Consider the following 21,923-nt stretch of genomic DNA (forward strand, 5'->3'; position numbering starts at 1 on the left):
CGCTCCCCAGAGGGACCTGCACAGCACCGGTATAATGAAGCCCATATTGCAACCCGCAATGTGGTAGAGCGCACATTTGGCGTATTGAAAAGTAGATTCCAGTGTTTGGACCGGTCATCGGGTACGCTGCTTTAACACCCTGCAAAAGTAGTGATGATTGTCCAGGATAGCTGCATGTTAAGGCCCATACACACTTAACGATTTTCAGATGAAAATCTTTCAGTGTGTATGGGCCACAGACTGAAGATCAGCGATGATGCGCGCTCCCGCATCATCGCTGAAAAGATCCCACGTCGGCTGGTTTGACCAGCATGTCTAGCGATGATGGCTGGTATCTGAGCCATCATCGCTTTGTGTGTATGCTTACCTCTGCCTCCGGGCTGAAAGATGATAGACTTTCAGCCCGGCTTCTGTCCTCTCCCCGCCCCCGGATCTAGCCGCAGCAGCAGAAGCAGAGGTCTCCGTGCAGCAGCAGAGACAGTCTGTGTGCTCCCTCTCCGCTCCCTCCCCCTGCTTTTTTTTTACTACACGGAGCAGGGAGGAGGAAAAGTTCTTCAGCACAGCAGTGAGTACCACTGCCACCAATGTTTATATACTGTATACTTTAGATGCCCACTGCCACCAATGTGTATATATCTATGTACAGCATATGCCCACTGCCACCAATGTTTACATATATAAACATTGGTGGCAGTGGGCATATACTGTACATATATACAGTATATGCCACTGCCACCAATGTTTATGTGCAGAATATATCCACTGCCACCAATGTTTATATATACATTTAGATGCCCACTGCCACCAATGTGTTTAAATATACAGTATATGCCCACTGCCACCAATTCTTATATATGTGAATTATATGCCAACTGTCACCAATAAAAACATTGGTGGCAGTGGGCATATACTGTACATATATACAGTATATGCCACTGCCACCAATGCTTATATATGTGCAGTACAGTATATGCCCATGCCCACTGCCACCAATGTTTATATTTTTATATGCATACTGCCACCAATTTATTTATTTAAATGGCGATTATATATGCTGCTGGCAACACTGTTATCGCTGACACTGTCCAACAATGTTTATTAACCCCTTGAGTGGTAGGTTTTGCTGGGGCAGGACAAACCTGTCAGGGCAGGTTTGTCCTGCCCCAGCAAAACCCACCACAGTTGGAAGCCTCCGTCCCTCACCTCTGCTCCGGCGCTTCCCTGACGCCACTGTCCACGCTGCCTTAGCTGCCGGCCTGTCACATTCAGCAGTGATGTCGGTGGCAGGCTGGGGGATGTTCGCCGCGGCTCGGGAGGACTCGGGTTCCTGAGCACTCCCGAGTCCCCCCGAACATCCCCGAGCCTGCCGCCAACGTCACTGCTACTAAAAGTATGGCGGCAGGCGGCAAGGGGAGCGGGGTTAGAAGAGCTCCGGCGTGCGATCGCCGGAGCACAGGTGATGGGAGGGTTGGGGAAATGAGCGGGGGGGCTCTAGAGGTGCTGCGCCAGTGGTGTACACCTGGACACCACTGGCGTTCACCTATTTCATATTTGTGGTATGCCCGGAAATTTTCCGGGACAGCCCGCTGCGGCAGCGCAGCTGAGCCCGATAAATTTCCGGGCATACCATTCAAGGGGTTAATATTGGCAGCCTGCGCCACCAATATAGTGTAGATATATAATATACATTTAAATAAATACATTGGTGGTCAGTGAGTATTTAAATAAATATACATTGCTGGCAGTGGGTATATAAATATATAAACATTGGTGGGCAGTGGTGGCGGTAATGTATACATTGCTAGCATGCGTCAGCAACATATATGTTACCGCCAACACTGCCCACCAATGTTTATTGGCCCATTGCCCACATTGGTGGCAGTGGGTATATAAATATATAAACATTGGTGGGCAGTGGTGGCGGTAATGTATACTTTGCTAGCCTGCGCCAGCATATTGCATGTATAGTTATAAGGTTATAACAATTAAATATGGACAGCATTAATTAACTGAATAAAATGTCCCCTGCTCCCATGCTTGGAATCTAAACCCCACCCATTATGTAAATAGCCTTTTATATGAAAGATTTTCAGCAAAGTCTTTCGCTTCCTTAAAATCTCTTGCTCTTTGGGGAAAATAGTTCAGTGTGTACGAACTACTTTGGGGAAAGCTATATCTATCAAAGATTTTGGCAAAGTCTTTTGAAATGAAAATCTTCAAGTGTGTATGGGCCTTTACACAACATAGCCCTGTCCCAACCTGCCTATGTGGAGGAGGAACATGCAGCAGTCGTGCAGAAAGCCCAACCTACCACACCTCGGGTAGTGAGGGGTACGCAGAGGTGCGTTCACAAATCATCAGCCGTTACTTTTCTGGTAAGCACATGTGCCCTGTATTCCAACATGTACCTTTGCTGTAAGTGTACTCATAAACAAATTATTTAGCAATACCATCTGTTTCCACCCACATTTAGCCTAATACACAGAGACCAACGGATGCAGCTGGTTGTGCTGACCTATCCTATCAACCTTGTAAGTACATTTGTAACATGTATGAATTAAGTTTGCTCTAAAACATGGGTCACCTGGTGTTGTGGAACTACATGTACCAGCATGCCCTGGCACACTATAACCATTACAGTCCAAACAATGAGTGCCAGAGCTTGCTGGAATATGTAGTTCCACAATCTTTGACGGGCCAGGAGTTACCCAACACTACTTTTCAGCAATCCCATTGTCATATACCATTACACTATGTCATATTTCACACAACAATTGGTTTAAAAATAATACACAGATAAAATGGTATGCGTTTAGACATTTTTACTGCAGTATAGTATGTCATAAACAACCTGCATTTTTGTCACTCAAACATTCAAACTGTCGGGGGATGTAACAAGATGTATTGCATATTAAAAATGTATAAAAAATATGACCTATTTTCTCCCACCATCAGGCCACCCTAAACCACTTCTTGAAGCTGCACCCAGGCCACCCCGGGTCCTAATACTCCGACGGGGTGGGGAAGTGGGGGAGCCACTTACTGGGGTGCTAGATACACTACTCAGTGTAGATGCTGCTGCACCTATGACATTGCCTTCCATCTGCTGAAGTTGGACCTGCATACCTATTAAGGCATTGGTCTGCGCTGTGCATGATTGGCTAAGTGCAGCTATACTTTGCGCAAGGCTGCCAATATGGCTATTCTGTTCCCTTACAGCAGAAGTAAGATCTGCAAAATGGGTGTCAATGCTATTAGCCATGCACACATGAGTACCTACACCAACCCGTACACTCCTTGAAATTTTTCTTAATTGAAGAAAAGTGTCACGCATGTACCCCTGGATGTTCCCTATTTGCAGGCTTTGGGAGGCCATAAATTCAATTTGTTTCTCCTTGAAATTTACCAAGGAGTTAGCTACTTGTGCAGCAGAAGCTGCTGTATGGGGTGTGTTTGTGGGTGGGGGTGGGTTGGGAGTCACCCCACTTGGGGTAAGATCACTCTGTGATGACGTCTGTATTTCCTCCTCAGCCGCAAAGGTCTCCACGGGTTCGAGAATGATGTCCATTTCGTCCAACATCATCATAGAGGAATCTGTTGGTTGTGTTCCTAGTTGTACAGTACCTGTGGATACAGATGAAGAGGTAAGTACTGATGCATATATAGGCCAGTCTCTCTTCAGTACTGTTTTTGAAAGGGCTTGAGATGCTGAACGCACATACCTAGGGGTATTATGTACTTACACATGTACCCCGATACTGCATGTAACATTGACATTAATAATAAGTGAGATGGCTAGGTCAGATTACATTCATTTCCATTGCAATGTAGCAGCAGGAGATGAATGTAGTGTGAGATATTGTTGATGTGATATGGGTGTGTGTACTGTATGTGTAATGGCCTATTTTTTGTTCATTTACCTGCTTCCACAGATTCTGCACCAACGGGCCATCTTTTCTTTGATGCGTGAGCACTTCGGGACGGACAATCTGTGAAAGGAAAGATGGGCAGCCATTATGTACCTTGCAATGGATAAGCATTTATGCCAAAAATGCATTGAAATGACATTACTGGACAATACTTCCTTTGGTTAAGGACTACATTATTTAGTCCCCACATTATTTGACATATGTTTTTCACCTGAATTTTTTGTTAGATTATTATTAAACTATTGGACACATTACAACTGGTGGATAATCTGTGGTATGTAGGCATGGCAGCTAAACCACCAGTACACCAATGTTTTTTTGCCCACATACATGTTAAGCTGCTAGAAAGAATGTTAAAGTGTTGATCAATATTAGCAGTTGTGAAACTACAAGGCCCAACATTATGACCAATTTGAAAGTAGGAGCAGGCAATTTTTTGTGCTTGACCTTGCTGGGCTATGTAGTTCCACAGCAGCACTTTACTTAGCATAACAATACAAGTGAACATTACAGTTTGAAAACATTGGCATGTATGTTTAAGATTGCATGTGGTCACACTTACCAGCTCTGGATGTGTTGGCGGCCTATCGGTATCCGCGACGTGCATGCCAGGCAGAACCTCAGGGGGTATGATTCTTTTGAGCTTGACCTCATAGGACGTGTAGCAAACAGTGGTGGGGCTTCCTCTGCCAGTCTTGGTGGCCTCCTCCAACTCCATGGCCATTTTACTTTTGAGGTGTCTCTTTATGTCGTTGAACCTCTTCTTGACATTTCTGACCAGGCGCTTGTGCTGACTTACAGCATTCACCGCCTGGGTGATGTCCTTCCACATAGCCCTTTTCCGCTGTGCAGTGGTCTTGTCGTGAGTTTTCCCCAGTAACTGGTCAAACACAGGTATGATAGCCCGGACAAGCGCAGCATTTTCCTCGTAGGAGAATCTGACCTTTCGGCCACTTTTTGTGCGGCCAGCTTCTACTACCTCCTCCTCCTCATTTTCTACTCCAGCCATGTACCCCTCCTCCTCCATGCCAGTGTCTTCCTCCTCCTCACCATCTTCCTCCACCTCTGACATGTGGCCCTCCTGCAGCTGCTCTGGGGTATGGAATAGGTCCTGGGTATAGGATGGGGATGCCAGCGGATCCTCCACCTCCTCCTGCTGGGGCTGGTCCGCCAGGGCCTGGTCTGGGGCTGGCCTTGCTGTGGCCATGCTGCCTGCCACACTACTGCCACTCCCTGTAATGGAGGATGACCTCAGCAGTCCTCTGCTGCCTCTCCCACTTGGCTGGCTGCTGCCACTGCTCCCTCTCCCACTTCTCCCTCTGCCACTGCTCACTCTGCCACTCCTCACTCTGCCACCAACACCTCTTCCTCTGCTCACACTGCCACTGCTCCTCTCCATGCTCCTTACTTCCTATCAAAGAGTGAAATGGCGCCAGTACCCTTTATATAGGGGGTGTGATGCATAATGGAGGGGACAGAGGTGGGCCAATAGGTTAGGGGGTTCTTAGTCATGAGACAGTTTTGTAAATCGCACTCCGGTTGGTCCAAAACTCGCACATGACCGGCGGAAGAAATCGCACTTTTTTGTGACATAAATTCGCACCACTTCGCCGCAAATCGCACTACATCGCACTTTTCAGCCTCCAAATCGCATCCCATTAAATATGCGATTTATTACCAAAAAATGCGAAATAAAAAAGTGTGAATAGCGGCGATGTGGTGCGAGATAAAAACATGCGCATTTATCTCACTCCATAGAATGTCACCCTTTGTTTCTTGGTACTATGATATTGCTAACTTACCACTGTTTGTGATAAATTTGCTTGTATTAAATTAGAAAAACAAAAGGATAGAAACAGCGCTTGTTCAAAATAGTTATAGCAATTTAATGTAAATAATTCATATATATAAAAAGATATACTCATTAAAAAAGACAAAACAAAAAATAATAAAAATAACACACATATAATAAAACTTCAGACAGTGATAAGCCGGTTTAGTAAGCATAAAAGCTGATAGTGTCTCTTTAAATGGCCATGATGGTTGTTAGCATGCATGCAATTAGTTTTCAGCAATAGCTTACTGGGTTAGTATATTAGCTGGGTTATTCCAAGCATTTCAGTCCAACCTATGTGCACAAGGTTTTTATACTTAAGTGATCTGTGGACATGGGTTCCGGCCTCCAGACCCCGATGGTAAACTCCGACCGCTGGTTCAGTCCTAATTATTATACGTCATATCCGAGATATCTCCACCGGTTCCAGGTATAAACTGCCAGAAGGGGAAACCTTCTGGCAGTTTATACCTGGAACCGGTGGAGATATCTCGGATATGACCGTATAATAATTAGGACTGAACCAGCGGTCGGAGTTTACCATCGGGGTCTGGAGGCCGGAACCCATGTCCACAGATCACTTAAGTATAAAAACCTTGTGCACATAGGTTGGACTGAAATGCTTGGAATAACCCAGCTAATATACTAACCCAGTAAGCTATTGCTGAAAACTAATTGCATGCATGCTAACAACCATCATGGCCATTTAAAGAGACACTATCAGCTTTTATGCTTACTAAACCGGCTTATCACTGTCTGAAGTTTTATTATATGTGTGTTATTTTTATTATTTTTTGTTTTGTCTTTTTTAATGAGTATATCTTTTTATATATATGAATTATTTACATTAAATTGCTATAACTATTTTGAACAAGCGCTGTTTCTATCCTTTTGTTTTTCTGTGTTGAATTTTAGGGGTTTGGTAACTCCCCTTGAAACAGCTGCAGTTCAAAATATTACTATCTGCGCTGGGATACTGTTTTGCATTGTATTAAATTACCTTCAACCTTTGTTGTAAAAATAAACCTGTGTTAAACCCACTTTGCACTACCTGTGATTTCCTGTGTCAACCGAAGAGAAGAGAAAATACTTACCTCTAATAAAAGTAGTTTACACATTTCCATTTGAATATATAAGTAATTATACATTTCCTTCTTAAACACTGTTGTGCTAGATATTCTTTTTAATTAACTGTTGATATTTTGCCAAATCCAGCTGTAGCATAGACAGCACATGCACGGATATTATGAAGGTGTTACTTAGCAATGTCTTCAGGGAATTTCACATTTGACTATTAACTAAATTAAATAAACTAATTTGTAGCTGCAGATTATATCCATGGTAACCAAAGAGTAAGTATGGTGAACATCTCGGACATTAGAATTCCATAGTTGGTTATTAATGAAGTGCTTTGGAATGCACATTTGAAAATCCTTTATTTTTTATTTTCATTTTTTTAGGTACTTGTGTAGTTTCATGGCGCCCGATATATCGAATGCGATATCGGCCAATAAATCGGATGCTATATCGGCTGATATATAGATGTGATCCTATGTGATTTTTGACCTGTTCATAACCCCACTATCCACTACGCATGGAGTTGATTTTATATAGTATGGCAAGCGCAGCGATCCACTGAGCCCGAAGCGTGGCGAGCGCAGCGAGCCCCACGAGGGGACGCGGATTACTGCGCTCACCACACTATATAAAATCAACCCCATGCATAGTGGATAGTGGGGTTATGAACAGGTAAAAAATCACTTTGGATAGCATCAATATATCGGCCGATATCGCATCTGATTTATCGACCGATATCGCATCCGATATATCGGGCGCCGTGAAACTACAAAGTACCTTTTTTTACTTTATTTTATTGAAGCATTATAAATCAATTCAATACATAGGTGTCATGTACCTGTTCCATGATACATTTTGTACAAAAAAGTGTTTCTGTCAAATAAAAGAACATATCTTTACATTATTACAGTGCAGAAAGATATACAGAAAGAAAGATATACAGATACAAAGAAAATCATGTGATGGGCCTGAGTTCGCTACCACAACAGCACATCCATAAGTTATATACTCGTATGTGGGAAATATGAATTCTGAATCAGGTTGTAGTAAATGAAATTGGGGGATCTTGCGCACAGATCCGCGTATCATACTATAATGTATTTTTAAAACATTTCTGGACCTTTTCCTTTAATGATTGAGATAGAGTTTCTATCTAGCCCTCTCAGGTATCGAAAACTTTTTTGGTAAATTTTTCATTTTGAAATGATGCTTCGAGCCACTCCATTCAAAAAATATGAAATCATTTAGTTAAAACAATTGAGAATGGTGGGGCTGTATGGTGTAACCAAAATTGAAGAATACATTTCTAAGCAACGGCTGATAGAATTATCAATAGCTTCCCGTTACTGAAGTTCTCCCCGCTACAATACCAAATATTGCCAACTCAGAGGTTAAGGGTAAACTAGTGTTGGGTACCATTTTTTAAAATGTATATTTATTTATTTATTATTATTCATGCTCCCAATACCTATCCAATAAAAAATAGCAAAATACAAAACTGGGTACGAGGTACTGTATGCAAAGTGTTTTTTATCACACTCACTCCCAAGAGAATCTCCACTTAACAAGACTAATCCTATATTTTGTGATAGGCAGACTTGGTTGTGCACACACCCCACCATCACCATCCCGCATCCTTGCAGCCTAAGCAGATGCTTAAAGCTACCTAAATGAAGAGCCGGCACTGATGGGCACTTATCTGTGCGCTGTTTCCCTAGAGGGGGATGACAATCAAAAGAAAAGTTACACAAACGTATAAAATTTGTTTGACGTTATGAAAGTATAATTATGAATTCCTTTTTTATTGGTTAATGAAGTCTAAAGAAACTGTCAGGTCCAGAGGCAGACTGATGCCTATAAACCTGAAAGCCATAGAAAGATAAAGGAACCAGCTACATTCTTGACAGTGCGGAAATGAAATCAGTGATTCGCAACTGCAATCATGAAACCAACAACAGTCCAGGATATCAATGTTTGAGAAAAGTGGCAAAAATAAATACCAAGGTATTAGTGACATCATCTGGCTTTAATAGTCCTCTTGTAGTCGCTTCACTTTATATCTTACAAAATGTTTAGGAGTTTTCAAGAAGATAGTTAGAGTGGCATTTAACATCAAGAAGAGTCAGTAACTGTTATCATTTAGTAAGGTTTAGTTGGAATAGTTTCCAAGACCACTAGATGGCGATCAAACTCCACAGAAACCAAATAGCTAACATCTACTTTCTGGAGATAAATCACTGTGACCATCACAAAAAAGCAAATTCGCAGCCTTGTGAGTTAACCAGAATAACCTCCCAAAAGTGCAGCACATATGATCTCTTAATCCGCTGTGCAAAAGCCGCGCATAAGATTGGATTGCATGTCGAAACACATCCGGTTTGGCCATTTTTCATCTGATCCATCTGCCCGATCTGTCAGAATCAGATAAAAACCATCCAAATCGGACTTGTGTATGGGCGCCTTAAGATTTTACCTGCCTAGGGGCCTCCATAGCGTTTACAGTCTAATTCAGACATGATCGCAAAGCACATTTTGTTTGCAAATGAACAAAACCATGATGCACTGCAGGTGCGACAAATGTTACATGTGCAGAGAAAGTGAGATTTGGTGGGGTGGGTTGAAACTGAAATATAAATTGCAGTGTAAAAATAAAGCAGCCAATATTTACCCTGCACAGAAACAAACTAACTCACTCAAATCTAAAGGGGCATACACACTGGGCGATTTCAGCCCCTTTTGTAAGCACGCATCGCTATTGCCCGCAGAGAAGACCTGTGCTTGCTTTGGCAAACTGGGGGCAAACTGGGGGTTATTCTGAATGATTTGTTACTCCACGTGCTTGCATGGGGAGCAATGTTTTCAGTCTGCGCTGAGGTATGCGCATGTGCAGACTCTGGGCCTTATTCTGGTTGGAGCGGCCGGGTCGTACGCGTACGTCCCGGGGTTTTTCATGATCCGCGCATGCGTAAATTCGCTAATGCGCAGGCGCGACCACTCCACAACGCTTACGGACGGGTCTCTACGTGCGAAAAAACCTGTACGCGAGTGTACGGGCATTGGGGGCGGCATAGGGGCGTGAAAAGGGGAGCGGCCGAAATAATGAGGGAAAATGGGCGTAAATATGGGCATACACGGGGGTGTGCACCAAAAATGAGCGGTGCTACTACCGCACGATCGACTAAGGCACCGTTCATTTCGGACACAAAACAGGCGGCTGCCAACCGCCATCTCAAACCACCCCTACAGATACCGCATGCCAGCGTGCGCCTGGGTTTGCTAATTAACGCTGATTCCTACTCAAACACATACACCTGAATGTAATAACCAATGCTGCAGTCTATTAAGTCCAAACCATGATTTCACTACCTGCAAGCCTACACACAGCACTCAAACACATTGGAAGCTTATCTTTCTATACTTCTCTACATTTAAAGGTTTGTTTAATTTAAGGTAAGAATCTTTTGAAGACCTGCTTATATATGCTAAGGTAGGTATTTGCTAAACAGTTATACACATTCACTACGTGCTTTCATAGACTTTACACAGTAGCACACTCAATCTACGCAAGTCGACATGTGTCAACGTGTTCACTCTAATACAAACATAGGTTTTGTATTTAGGATACAATAATATAAACCACATCTAACACCTACAAAGGATGTTTCAGCAATGTTTTAAGCCCATGACCACTATTTTGCACATTAATTAATTCAATCAATTAATTAATTTTCATAATTATAGTTGAAAGGCAAGATTTGCAGGTCCATATATATGAAGGGTATGTCAGCGTACACGGACGTACGCTCACTCTCACGAGCGGTGACATAAGCTGACTTTTCTATTGAAAACAATAGGGACCCGTCCGTGCAAGCTGGCGTACGCTCAGATCTCCGCAAGAAGGCGGTGGGAAGACGGGCGAGAGACGTCCGTAAACGGCGGCGTACGCTCAGTTGTACGCCAGTTGTCGGAGTGTAAGGGCTGGCCCGTCCGTGTACGTTGGCGTACGCTCATTTGTACGCCACTCCCCTTCTGCGTTGTTTATGCCCGTACGTATGCGGCAGAGTTGTGGGTGGACTTAACCCCAACGGCCGCGTGCGGCTAGCGTACGTTAATAGCGAACGTACGCACGTTTGGCCGCTCCGATCACAATAAGGCCCTCTGTGTGAGAACGGACTTGCATAGTCGTCGATCCATTTGCACGGGACAGTGTGGGCGCAGGGCATGGGGCGGCGGTAAGGGGCTGCACATATGGGAACACCCAGTGTTTCATGAGCGTTCCCATGAAAATGCTGGGCATTCCCATGGTAATTTGGTGATGATGCAGGTGCGGGGGACATCAGCTGCCCGCCCTCTTCCCCTACAGGGAGCACACACCATAGAGTGTCTTAGATCTGCGTGCACTGTCAACCAACGAATGATTACCTCCCCGCACACAAGCTGCTAATGGATGTTTATGCTAAACATACATTCACATGCATGAGGAAATATTCGGTGGGAGGCCATTCGTGCTGGTGGCGTTAAAATGACACGCAAAGCTGTGAATGACCTCCATTGTGTATAAGGATTACTGCTGTGGAGTACTGTGTATAAGGGAAACTGATTTGGTGTACTGTGTAAAAGGAGTATTGCTGTGGCATACTGTGTACAAGGGGTATTGCTGTGGCATACTGTGTATAAGGGGTACTGCTGTGGTGTACTGTGTATAAGGGATACTGCTGTGGCGAGTATAAAGTGTACTTCTGATGGCAGCCCTGATTCTGTATGAGGGATGCTGGATGAATATTGTGAGGGGTGAGGGGTGATGGTTGTTTCTGTGAGCTTTGCTGCTGGGTGATGGGTACTAAGACTTGAGAGGGGTGCTGGGTCAAAGGCGGAAATAGCGGAAGTACTAGGGAGCACCAGTCAACGTCTTGCCTAGGGCATCAAATTATCTAGGGTTGGCTCTGTAGAAGGGGATGGGTCATACAAAGTAAATCCCTATGTATGAGAAATGTATGTTTCTCTTGCTAAGTAATAGTTCCAAACTTTGGATTTCAATGTAATTTTTTATCAGTTTTTTCAAGGACAGAAAATGTAAGGGTGGCTAATTTGCATAGGTAGTGTTTTTAAAGATTATTATTATCAGCAAGTGTGAATTTATTAAGATAGCAAAATATCAAATAATGCATCTTGAAATATTTGCCTCATTCCTCATTTGGCCATAATTTTCTCCACATTTCATACCAACCAGTCCTGTATTAATGATACCATATAGCAGAATGAATTGACCATCATCTCAACTCTATTCAATAACTATAAACTAGTCCAGTGCAATAACTGGACTGGTAAATCAAGAGCGGAACTTGAAGACTGAATCACTTGAGCTTTGAGTCTCTTAGAAATGACCCGTACCAACGCGAGACCTGTCATGCAAAATTTTACCAAAACTTAAACTGGTTAAACCTATGCTTAGCACAGTGGTTCCCAAACTTTATTGAATCACCCCTGAGCCCCCCTGAGTATCAAAAGTTGTTTCACGGCACCCTTAGGTTAAAAGCTTCTCATTGATAAAATCAATAAAAAATATTAAATTAAGTAATTTGTGTTTATATCTCATCCTTAGGTTTAGTTATGTGGTAATGGCCAAGATTCAATTCTGCTTGTCCACAATGTTCTTATTACATTGCTCATAAATAATTAGAATTGTTCATGAACCACCAATCCACGGAACCCCTGCAAGCTCCCCCAAGGCACCCCAGGGTGCCACGGCACACAGTTTAGGAACCACTGGCTTAGACTGTACTGAGTCACCAGAACATAAGCTATTCTTCTGTGTTAATCTGGATCTCAGTGAATTAACTCCTTAAGGTAAGACAGAAAAGCCCCCGGATAGTCAGTCTCTGCACAACCTACCGTTGCCTTTGTGTTGTTTATTTGACCACACCATAAGTTTCTTGTGTTAATTAGGTGAATGGGGTGACAGAAAAGCTTGCTTTGCTCTCATTTATAAAAAGCTGGGGATCAGCATGTGGAATTTTATTTTATTTAGATTGTAATTGTTTTCCATTCCTCCCACCTTCATTGAATTAGTTTCATGCGATTTGTCAAGTTGACTGCTGTTACCACCTAATTTACATTCTGTAATTAAATTACATTGAAACAGCGCTTGGTCAGGAGCAGTGGAAAGAGAATAAAAGACTGAAATTGATGTTTTCTTGATTTTATTTCCTCAACAAAAAGGCATGACAGCACTTGGAAAGTAATATGTTTGTAGCAAAAAAGTTGCTGCAAAGATTATTTTTAAAATATATGTATTTTATAAAGTTAGATCAGAATGAAACAAAAATACTGATGACAGTATTATAGACAGGGCTTAAAGTGCTCCTAGAGAGGTTGTGGAACTCATTTCCCTCACCACCAAATCCCCCTTCTCTCCTCCTATAAGGCAGAGCCAGGGCCAGTGAATGGGTTTTTGGGATCCCGTCCTTCAAACTATAATACTTTTCTAGAATTATTGTGCAGAGCTAAGGTGGAGGTTGAACTAGTTCCACCAAACCATTAAAGGTGGTGGAACTCGGGTCCACTCTGAGACCCCGCCCACATATGCACTAACCCCCAAATATACAACATTTAGTTGCAGAGTTACTGGCTTAGATTGTGTTCATGCCTCTCTGTGATTTCATTGCATCTCAGCCACCACTTGTAGAATTAGTCATCATCACTATCAGTGCAGACTTGTATCAGAATATCCTTGGTGCATAGGATGCATCTAAAATCACAAGGGTCCTGCATATGCCCAACTCTGAATAGCCAGCAATTGCACCTACATAACCACAAAATGCTTGCAGAACACTCCCTACTTTCAAGTGCCCCACTGCTACCCATTTAATTCTATTTAGCCCGAAGTGAGATGCATCTGAGATGACTATGACTTTCTTTTATGCAATGCAGGAACAGTTGATAAACATTGTAAGATCCATCTTTAGTCACTTTTGTATGAATCTCTGAATCAGGTATTTAGTCTTCAGTGGGTTGAGGTATGAGAGTAGAGCTCAGCTCTGATCATGTAACATAGGCACTGCATGGCAGTGATCTGTCAAGATCTGTCCTGGACAACTGGTATCAGAATTTTATGGTAGATATGAACTTGTCTGTGACTCAACTCTTCAGTACAGTCAATCATTCAATTCTGCGGCTGAAATTTTGGGAACACTTTCTGCAACTTGCTTAGTGTATATATGTAATAATTGAATGAATGTAAACAACCTACCTGGACCTATGTAGGGTGGACACCAGAACGATTTGGCCTCAAATCCCCCCATGATTGTATGTAAATTTGCCATGTTTTGGCATGTTTTAGATCAGATTCCAATCCGATGGTTGTTTGGATGTTTTGCAGATCCTACCTGCTCCAGTCAGGATTTAAAAACGACCCAGGCAACTGGGTACAGATCGAGATCAGATCGGATGCGGATCATGAGCAGATTGTGTACTCCAGCAGATCGTGTGACTATCGTATGGTCGTCTGACGATCTGCTCATGATCATGATCGTTCTGGTGTGTACCCAGCATTACAGTCCAGGTAATTCATACTGTATATTTAAATTAAAATAAGTGGACACATATAAGATACAGTAATACCATATCTATTGTATGAGGATGAATTTCTTTGTTTATCAAAAATGTCTGCTTTACAAGTATCTGGGTTGGATGCAACATTTATATTCCCTGTACATGTATGAAATCTACTAACCTTAATTTATATAGTGCCTATATTAAATGCAGTGCTGCCTAGTAGGTGTACATGATATCACTGTGGGCAGGGAATGTGACATTGGAGACACTGCAGAAAAGTGAAATGTTTGGCTAGACTGTGACGGCAATATAACCTGCATAAAAGGACCAGAGGAAACAGAGGCGCCTAGACGCACTCATTATATATCACTTACTTATTCTGAGTGAGTACATCTGTTGTCCAAAATCTACTATGCACTTGGCTCCCCCAAATATTGGATCACTGTTGCTCCATTCTTATGTTATTGTAGAATTGGCGTGCACATCTGTGTAGAGATAAATAACATTGTGTCTGTAGGATTTAAAAGCTACACCTGGTCAACAGATTCACAGCGGTGTCTCAAAGATGACATCAGGGCTGAACAAAATAACAGGACAAAAAAAAACAGTTAAATATAAAAGTTAAATACTGTACAGTATAAAACTGATCAATTGTTTCTATATACTTTAATTTTATTATTGTTATTATTTTGAATTTACGATTTAAGAATACTCATGATTAATTTACAAAAAATGTATACTTAATAATAATAATAATAATAATAGTAATAATAATATTAATTTAAAAAAATTGAAATTCTGAGCACTGATGCCAAGGATGGAGTTATCCTATGTCAGCAGCTGCCTTTATTCCGGCACTGGGATGTGGTTTATCATCTTGTGCGTCATCGAGCTCTCTTTTTACATCAGCAGAGAAGATGGCTATCAGCTGTTCTTCTTGTATGGATCTAGGAAATCTAGCACATGCTATTGAGAGACTGTAGGAAGTCTGTGACTTTTCTGAACTTGATTAGACAGAAACTGTTAGAAGTTCTGTCATGGTGGAAAACCCATTACATCTTTCAGCCTTATATACCAATACATGTTAATTCTACAGAGCAAGAACAAAGTTTATGGAAGAGGTTCTTAAACATTTATTGATTCACGTGCCCCTTTGTATTTTCAGAAATTATAATTGTGTATTTGCTCATTCTAACACATTTTTTTATTTTTTTTAGCAAAATAGCCATGGAATTTTAAAAAGTGAACCAAATGTTAACATGAATTGTATTTATTTGTTTGTTTAGAATGAAAGTCACAAATAAGTACTTTAAGGTTCTTGCTTTGGCATTAACCCATCTTTACAAAATGACAAAAAAAACACTTTTTTAATATAATGGGTTTTTTTTTACATTTCCGCTCCAGAGCCTAATTCACCATGGATGGCTAATCTGAGAATTCACGATTACTGAATTACTGCATCACTCATGTCACGTACATGGAGAATTAGCGTCTGAAAATCCATATGGATTGTAAATGTAATGTGGCCGGTGCTTTAATGACAGGAAGTCGGGATTTAGGGGTGGTAACCTGCCTTTATAAGGGTGTCATTAAAAGTGCAGGTGTGCCCAGGTGTTTTTGAGGAGGGTCTGTGACATCAGCGATGACCATTTCCACCATGTTTAAGTCGCAGATTAGCAGAAGCGTCAGACCTACTCCCCATTGCGCAGACTGCAAAAACTGTTCTACAGCTCCAGAATTGCGCATCGATATGCGAATGGATCGCGATTCGGATTCCATTTGCAATTCTCTGGTAATTTAGCGTTCTGGCATTCTGTCTTTCTCTCTGGGTGGCGCCTTTCTCCACACAGTCCACTGTGAATTCTCACCTTAACAATCCATGCTGAATTAGGCCCACAGTGTAAATATTTTGGGGGAAATTTACCAATATGAAAAACCTAGTTTTTCGTATTGGTATTTCCCCTCCGACTGCATACGACTGTTTCAGTCTTATGCAAAGTCGTGTTCCGGAGGGGAAATTACAAATCAGTCAGATACGACTGCTTTGTAACCCTCCGATGGTGTAACCATTCGTATTAGCGGCACATATATACGGCCGCTAATACGAATTCGTACAGGCAGTCTGCACGGATCAGTCAGATCCATGCAGGCTGCAAGGTGTAAAAAAATAGAAAAATTAAATAAATAAATAAAAAAACGGCGTGGGGTCCCCCCCCACAGCTGTAACCAGCACCAGGCTGAAGGAGTCGGGGCCGGTAATTAAAAATCAGGGAACCCGACAAATAGGAGTTCCCCGATTTTTAACAACCAGCCGCAAGCTCCAGGTCCGGGGCTGGTTCCCAAAATACGGGGGACAAAATGACTAGGGGGTCCCCCGTATTTTTAGAACCAGCCCCAGGCCAAACCAGCCAGCAGGGTAATGTCACAGCCGGGGGACAATTATTATATAAGGTCCTGGGGCCAAAACATTAACCCTACCGACCAGTCAGCCTGGCCAGGGGCCCTGGGGGAGTGGGGACCCCCCCAATGAAGGGGTCCGCCCCCCTCCAGGACTTACCTGACCAGGCTGAAGCTTGGTGCTGTCCTCGATGCCCCTGGGCGGTGGGAATCGAGCTGATAGTGGTGTAAAAAAAAGATTAAACTATTGTCTAATACTGGGGCACTATGAGTCCCAGAAAGCCTCCCCCGCAAGCTGGGACTTTGAGAACCACAAGTCCCAGCCTGCGGGGCATTAAAGGGCCCGCTGGGTCTTGTAGTGCCACAGTATTAAAATTAGTACAATAAAACAGCAGGAGCCGCACAGTGTTTGTGTACATCGTGCGGCTCCGCCTCCCGAATGCCGCTATTGGCCGCCTTGCCGGCCAATAGCGGCATTCGGGAGGCGGAGCCGCACAATGTACACAAACACCGTGTGGCTCCTGCTGTCCGGCTGGTTTCGGGTGTCGGGTTTTTTTTTTGCAAAGACCCTTACCTGGACTACGTCGCGCTGGGACAGGTGAGTATGGTTTCCTTCCACAGCTTCCACATGGATTTAGTCGGACTCCGGACGCCATCGCCCACAGCGACGTCGACTTGAAGAAGGACGTCGACATGAAGAAGAACGCCACAGGACTGCAGGACATCAGGAACAGGGCTACCTACGGAAAGAAGATAGGTAAGTATTAGTATGTGTGGGCTTTATATGTATTAAAGTTTTATTTTAAGTATGTGTCAGTGTGTTTTATTGTACTATTTTTAATACTGTGGCACTACAAGACCCAGCGGGCCCTTTAATGCCCCGCAGGCTGGGACTTGTGGTTCTCCAAGTCCCAGCTTGCGGCGGAGGCTTGCTGGGACTCATAGTGCCCCAGTATTAGACAATAGTTTAATCTTTTTTTTACACCACTATCAGCTTGATGCCCACCGCCCAGGGGCATCGAGGACAGCACCAGGCTTCAGCCTGGTCAGGTAAGTCCTGGAGGGGGGGGGACCCCTTCATTGGGGGGGTCCCCACTCCCCCAGGGCCCCTGGCCAGGCTGACTGGTCGGTAGGGTTAATGTTTTAGCCGCGGGACCTTATATAATAAGTGTCCCCCGGCTGTGACATTACCCTGCTGGCTGGTTTGGGCTGGGGCTGGTTCTTAAAATACGGGGGACCCCTAGTCATTTTGTCCCCCGTATTTTGGGAACCAGCCCCGGACCTGGAGCCTGGGGCTGGTTGTTAAAAATCGGGGAACCCCTATTTGTCGGGTTCCCTGATTTTTAATTACCTTCCCCGGTTCCTTCAGCCTGGTGCTGGTTACAGCTGCGGGGGGGACCCCACGCTGGTTTTTTTTTTAATATTTTTTTTTTTAATATTTTTTTTTTTATATTTTTTTTTATATATATTTTTTTTTTTTATATTTTTTTACACTAAAGCCTGCACGGATCTGACTGATCCGTGCAGGCTTAAAGCAAATATGACAGGGAAAGCAAGGTGTATTTTCCTGTCGTATTTGCGTGGGTGTTTTACACCACTTAGCAGCCGTATTATCAGTACGGCTGCTTAGTACATCAGGAACCACCATTCTTTTGAATGGTGATTTCTGTCGTATTCTATCGATGGTGTAGACATTCGTATTTGTAAATACAAATATGAATGTTCCATCTTTAGGAATACGAATTGTTGTATTTTCGGGATTGTAAATCCTGAAAATACAAATTCGTAAAAAAAAGGTGTATTTCTCTCTACGAATACACCTTTTTTCTACGAATCCATTTTGGGAAATGTCCCCCTTAATATGTGCAGGGAATAATATGGTTGCACAACAATGGCTCCAATTTTTTAAACTAGAATATCTACTGCATTAAATAAGGTGGCAATTATTTTTTATTTGCTATAAGAATGACATGATAAGGGCTTTAGATCCACTTCAATCTGGGAAACATTTTGCTTCATATGCTGTTGACATTACTGTGAAACCAGATCACTTGAAAGGGGGTCTCCTCTTGAGAGGGTCCATCCACATGTGGGAAGTGGCACAGATTTCTGGAGCAGAGCAAACTCATGCAGCAAGTGCAAACTCAATGGTCCCAGCCCCATTGAGCTGCCCATAGCATGTTTGCTCAGCAGCCAGACACTGTTACAAAAACACCATGCTCCATATAGCACCATAGTTATTGGGAATAATACAAGTTGCTGATTACTGGGGAACACCACTCACAAAGGAATCAAACTACTACTGTTCTCTATGCTTCAAGTAAGTAGAAAAAATACTAGGTGGAGGTAGGTGGGGGAGCAGGCTGGTATGTGGAGGTGGGTGAGGGAGCAGGCTGGTATGTGGAGGTGGGTGAGGGAGCAGGGTGGTATGTGGAGATGGGTGAAGGAGCAGGGTGGTATGTGGAGGTGGGTGAAGGAGCAGGGTGGTATGAGAAGGTGGGTGAGGTAGCAGGTTGGTATGAGGAGGAGGGTGGGGGAGCAGGCTAGTATGCGTGGGGTAGGTAGTGGTCTGTTTGAGGATGGCATAATGTCTGGAGGGATATCTGGAAGGAAAAGTAGGTGGGTGGCAGAGTGGGGAGGGTAGCCTGGGGAGGACAAGTGGCCAAGCGTGTGAGATTTGTCTCGTGCTCTATACAAGATATCTGATGATACTATATGGAAATGCATCATATGATTGTCTGGCACTTCACATAGTGCACCACTGAGATATGAGGCAAACCAAGCAAATGTGTCTGGTGGTTTTGATAATGCCTCACTGTCTTCAATAAGAAATTGGTCTTCTTCTCAGTTTTTTCTGTACCTTGTTTTTTTCTTGGAAGGAGAAGCTGGTGGAGATTGTTTTGATGGAGTTTCTGGGGTGGATGGAATTTCCATGTCAGGAAATGTTAAAAAGAAAAATATTAATTTAATTTATTACATTTTTTCTTACAGTTCCCTACAAATATAGAGGAATGGAGATAGCCATTAGTGAGGAGTTTGAAAGGTGTTGGCAGTTCCCTAACTGTGGAGGAGCCATAGATGGGAAGCATTTACGCAATACCACATCTGCCAACGGGATGCAGTTAAAATCCCGGCGGTCGGGTTCCCGGCATTCAGAATCCCGACCGCCGAAATCCCGACACATTCTCCCTCCGTGGGTGTCCACGACACCCCTGGAGGGAGAATAAATTAGTGTGCCGAGCGTAGCGAGGCACCGGGCCTGCTGCTTGGCGAGCGCAGCGAGCCCCCAAGGGGGGGCGATCCACGTCCCCCCCTTGTCGGGATTTTGGCTGTCGGAATTCCGGCGTCGGGATTCTGAACGCCGGGATCCCGACCGCCGGGATTCAGTACTGAATCCCTGCCAACATTGGATCTTAAGGTGCCCATACACGTTACAATTATTGTATACAATATTGTATACAATATCGCATCTCATCCGATCTCGGTTTTGCGATGAGATCAGATGAGATGAGATCTAGTACAAAAAGTATGTGCAGCACATACTTTTTGTACTAGATCTCATCTCATCTGATCTCATCGCAAAACCGATATGCAATGAGATATTGTATACAATATTGTATACAATAATTGTAACGTGTATGGGCACCTTTACTACTATAACTGCAAAGATTACTTCAGCATCATTTTAATTGTGGTGGTGAATGCTAACTATGAGTTTATCTTTATAGATGTGGGCAAGAATGGCCATGCTTCAGATGGTGGCTCTTTTAAAAACACCGGCTTACCACCACCGCCTGTATTTGCTATCACGGGAGGAAATCCGGCATTACCTAAATATTGTGTTTCTTGCAGATTAGGCCTTCGCACTTCATGAGAACATTATGAAGCTTTTTGTGCAAAGGAGCCTAACTAAAGAGAAGAAAAGGTACTTGTGTATTTGCATGGCGCCCACTAAGCTATTTGCTTAGTGGGCTATTCTTCATAGTGAAATCGCATTGCACGTGGTTTCCGTGCCATGTGATGCAATGCCATCTCACTAGTTAATTTATTCACTGCACCCTGGCCACGGATCGGATGCGATCGCATCGCACACAAAATCGCATGCGATCTAGCCCAACACCCCAATATACATTTAGCACACCCCCACTATCCACGCCAACCCGAAACGTGGCAAGCGCAGTGAGCCCCATGAGGGAACGCGGTTACGTGTCCTCCTGACCTTTTCATTCCCCCCCACTATCCACGTCGTCGTGGAGTTGATTTTATAAAACGAGCGCAGCGAGCTACCAAGCCCGAAGCGTGGCGAGCGAACCCGGATTACTATACATGTATTCAGTGTCCCCTCGCAGGGCTCACTGCGCTCGCCAAGATTCGGGCTCGGTGGCTCGCCACACTTTATAGAATCAACTCCACACCGACGTGTAAAGTGGAGGTATGAAAAGGTCGGGAGGACGCGTTACCGCGTCCCCTCGCGGGGCTCGCTGTGCACACCACGCTTTAGGGTGATGTGGATAGTGGGGGTGTTCAAAATAGCACACGATAAAATCGCATGGGTGCTTTTAAAATTAAGTACCATCATATAGGTGCTTTTACAATGATTGCATCGCAACGCAAATGGCATGCGATGCGATCTGCGGGCAGTGGTGCACTAAAAACTAACTAAGGAAAATCGCATTGCATCGCATTGCATGCAATGCTATGTGATGCGATTTTCCTATTGTGCCGTACGTATGTAAATTGGGCGCTGTGCTATTACACAAGTACCGAAGAAAATATTCAATTACTGGCTGTCTCGAGCAGGGCACATTGTTGAAAATACGTTTGGGATATTGAGCAACCGATTCCGGATATTTCACAAAGCAATCACCCTGAGGGTGCTTGCTGCACGTTTTTCTGCGCAGAAAAGTAACCCAGCAAAGGACAGTGGGCACAGCTGAAATGGAAGATCCAGAGAATCCAGAAGAAGTTGCTCAATTTTCTTCCACTGTGGTACCAGCAATAGCACCAAATGAGAGTGCTCTGACAAAATAGGTAAGTGAGGAATACATGGCCTACATTAATACAGTGCTGTGTTGTGGCAGGAGGACAGCATTGATAAAGTGGGCCCTCCCTACACACTACATTATATACAC

This window comes from Crinia signifera, chromosome 4 (genome assembly GCF_055691185.1).
Source record: "Crinia signifera chromosome 4, ASM5569118v1, whole genome shotgun sequence".
Classification (NCBI taxonomy): domain Eukaryota; kingdom Metazoa; phylum Chordata; class Amphibia; order Anura; family Myobatrachidae; genus Crinia; species Crinia signifera.